Source organism: Quercus lobata, chromosome 4 (assembly GCF_001633185.2).
Source record: "Quercus lobata isolate SW786 chromosome 4, ValleyOak3.0 Primary Assembly, whole genome shotgun sequence".
Lineage (NCBI taxonomy): Eukaryota > Viridiplantae > Streptophyta > Magnoliopsida > Fagales > Fagaceae > Quercus > Quercus lobata.
Window position 1 is genome coordinate 17119059 of NC_044907.1, and position 4113 is coordinate 17123171.

Genomic DNA, 4113 nt, shown 5'->3' on the forward strand with positions numbered 1-4113 from the left:
AGTAGTAACAAAAGGTGCTCTCATTGGAAAATACATAAACACGAAACAGAAGAGTGATGCAAAATCCAAAATTGGAAAGGGAGGATGAATAAATATCATACAAATCCAGAGTACATGATTCAAGTTTAAGCTCCACAAGACACAACAACAATGTAATGATTGAACTTCTAGTTTAAGCTCCATAAACCATTTGCAGGCAAAAATGGCCCATTACCATCAATTTTGGAAATAATTTGCTCAGAAACACTGTTTCCGAACTATATAGCAATCTACCACTTTTTTGGGCCTATAGCGGCGTTTTCCTGAAAAATTTTTTTATAAGTCCCATAACAGGTTCAAGGGGCCCTATAGTGGCGTTTTTAAGCCCTATAGTGACGTTTTTGGGCCCTATAGCGGCGTTTTCCTGCAAAATTTTTTTGTAAGTCCCATAACAGTTTCAAGGGGCCCTATAGTGGCGTTTTTAAGCCCTATAGTGACGTTTTTGGGCCCTATAGCGGCGTTTTCCTGCAAAATTTTTTTTATAAGTCCCCATAACAGGTTCAAGGGGCCCTATAGTGGCGTTTTTTAAGCCCTATAGTGACGTTTTCGGGCCCTATAGCGGCGTTTTCGGAAAAAGTGGTATTTCCCTAATTATTTCCGAAACAGTGCTCTGTTGCTAAATATTTCAAAAATTAATGCTAATGGGCCATTTTTGCCCCATTTGCATGCATTTAATCTTGCAACCCCCAATGCAAGGAGGTGTTCAAATTCAAACAGAGTGATTCAACATCACAATGGTATAAAGGATGTTGTTAGCTATTGGTTTCAAACAAATTCCAAAATGGGCAGAGTTAGAAAACCATGATTTACAAAGGACATACATAACTATAGTTGTAAATCAATAATAATAATATGTAGATGCCATACCTGCAGTCGGGTTATTTTCCCTCTCACAATGCTCAGGAAACAAGCACAAGGAAGTATCAATGTCTGCCATAGAAATAAGTGTTAGTATAATAAAATAGACAAGCTTCAGAATTATATATCCTTGAACCAAATGTAACATAACTACCACTAGAAGGAGCACACACATGAGTTTGCAAAAAAAAAAAAACTTACTACAAGCATTGTGAGCAAAGATCCAATCAATGACATTACCAGACCTGAAATAAGATTAACAAAATAATTTATTAACTATAATTTCCTTTATTTTTAATTTACTTTTTTTGGTACACAAATGCTTACATACATATATATATATATATATATATATATATATATAAAAGTTGCATGATCCAGCATCCTGTGTTCAAGTAGAAACACAACACTCATTTTTTCCCCTTATAAACGTAAAAGCTACACACTATCATCCCATAAAAAAAACTTTAATCCCACAATGTGTTTAAAAATCTCAAATAACATAGCCAATCTTAACACAACCAAATCTCAAACAATTAGTCCAATCTTAACATAGCCAAATCTCAAATAATTGTATTAGAACATAATGAATTCTTTAAGAAAAAACACACAAACATTGAGATATAATTTTAAGGAGAAGAAACTAACAGAGAGAGGTACAAGAATAACTCAACAAAAAAAAGAAAAAAGAAAAAAGAAAAAAAGAGAAGGTAATTACAAGAATTTCTGGCTTTTGGGCCTAATAAAAAAACGAGAATATCTCCATATTAAAAGAAGAAAATCACATACATTGCCCATTCATTCAAAAGTCTATCTTCTTTCTTTCTTTCCATCCAATATATCATTTTATTCTTGATATTCATACATTTCACTTCTCCCTATCTTATTTTGTTCATAACATTGTAAGGATGGAGATATTTGTTTGTAGATATTCAGAGAATGAGAGGCATAAATTCTTCGTGCACAAAAATTCACATGTATCCATAAACTAGCTAAAATTTATAGCTAGAAAAATCATATTAGGCAAACCAAGGAACCTATTTTTGGTTTACAACGACTAAGCCTTCGTTCCAAATATATTTTAGTGTCAGCAACATAGAGTCATCAATAAATCTTTTTTGTTTAAGGACTTGGAATTAGTTTATACAATTTACCTTCTTTGAACGTGTAAGAATTTCCGAACTTGAAGCAACCAGGATACACCCTCTAGCCTAATTGAGAACAATTTGATTAAAAGCAAGTTTAGAACAACTTAGCAAACTAATACAAAAAATGCTAAATTTACAAACTATACATCAATAACATAATAAATAAATTTCTAAATTACTTTTTTTTTTTTTTTTTGGTTTTGTATTCAAAAATTGAGACGTTAGTTATTAAAGTTATGTTGCAAATCTGTAACATCACACAACCAGCATTAAAACCAAAAACTGTAATTAGAAAAGCCTTATAAGTATGCATACAAATTTTAAGTGCTAAAATTTAGACATCAAACGGTATATTCCCAATAAGTAACAGTCAATTTGTACAAATTTTAACATGCAATTGGAAAACTCACCTTGGGGGGAAGATTAAGAATGTCAAGGCAAATTCGGCCTCTGTTGTCAATAATAGGGTGGTAGATGGGTGTCACAAACGTCACACTTGGAGGCTGAAATGGGTACCTGCAACTCCAAAAAAATAGAAATCCACAATTGTCACTAAAAAAAAAAAAAACCCAATTGAACAAAGCAATTAGAAACCACGTTTTAAATATAATTTGACAAAACCTTTCTGGTATTTGAATCTTCATGTGAAACATCCCTTTGGCGTATACAGTCCCTTCAGGACCTTCAATCTCTCAAATCACCAACCCACTAAATTATAATTATATGTTTTTTTTTTTTTTTGGTTGAGAAAATATAATTAAATGTTTTAAAAATTTATTTGTACTATGTTCACTGAAAATAAATCGATATATTAAACTAAAACATTGAAATTCAGTGGCATTTAAGTTGGCAGTCTTGTAATTTATTATTTTTGGGGTAAGTTAGCAGTCTTGTAATTTAGAGGCATAGTATGTTTGTGTTCAAATCTCCTTTAATGTATGTATATGTATACATTAAAATAGGTTAGACATATTTCAAGCCCTCCTTATCAGCTACACTCCTAATCGAGGGAGTCCAAAATGAAACTCTCCCCATAAATAAATTAAAAAAAAAAAAAAAATTCTCATTTAACTTTATTTATTTATTTATTTTTTAATACCAGACTGGATTCACTATGACCAAAGATTATTTTATCAAGGCCAACACTCCGTCGTCTAAATCAATCTACTTTGAGATGCTCCAACAATGTATTCTGTAAAAAGTTCTAAATTATTCACCCAGAAGTGAGAAAGGAACAAGATTTATGAGTTATCATATTCTTAAAGAACTACTAAACACATCGAATGCAACCCAAAACAACCATATGGGCATGTGCAATGTTCAGTTTAAGCAATTATTGCAACGTACAAAGCCTAAAATTACCATTCAAAAAGATTTACAAACGAAGACTCCAAGACTTTAATCAAAGAAAAAAGAACCCAATAGGTGAGACATTGCCGATTTCTGGAGCTGGACCCACTCTCTATTGCCAAGAACGAAGCATGCCTGTATCATGATGTTAAAATTAAAAGTGAACATTTTAAAGAGAGACAAAGAACCAAGTAGACCAAATAAGCATATATAAAACCATTCTATGAGAAATGCAAGAACGAAAGCTACTTACACAGAATAAGCAAAGTGAATGAAGGCCTGTAGATCAAAAGAAAGTGAATAACACATCAAACTCAATGAAAAGATTGTAAATTTATTGGTAAAGTTATATATATCTACCAATATTATGGACCAAACTTAGAAGAAGAGGAGCTTGAGTTCCTTTTGCATTCGGAGGTAGAGACTTAGAGAGAAAATTAGGGATGGAGGTGGCTGAAGAAAAGAGAAGAGAAGATTTTTTTTTTTTTTTTTGAAACCGAGAAGAGAAGATAAAATGTGGTATTTATATCATGCTATTAGGGTTTTTTTTTTTAAAAAAAAAAAAAAAAAAAAAAATTAACCCTCCATTTGTTTCGAAGTAAAATATTTTATAGAAAATATTTTCATTTTATAGTGTTTGGTTGACTACCGTTCCGTTTGTTTCGATCAAATGTAAAATATTTTACATGTAAATATTTTATTGAAAAATATTTGCAGG

General features: G+C 31.5%; 1 long non-coding RNA gene across 1 annotated transcript; it reads right to left on the reverse strand.

Moving 5' to 3' along the window:
* Window positions 1-905: 905 nt before the first annotated feature.
* On the reverse strand, window positions 906-3869 carry LOC115983439. The gene is made up of 7 exons (XR_004090056.1): window positions 3756-3869; window positions 3649-3674; window positions 3408-3530; window positions 2456-2561; window positions 2052-2108; window positions 1099-1142; window positions 906-969 (listed from the first exon to the last, which is right to left on the reverse strand). It is a non-coding gene; the product is annotated as an uncharacterized LOC115983439 (long non-coding RNA).
* Window positions 3870-4113: the final 244 nt, after the last annotated feature.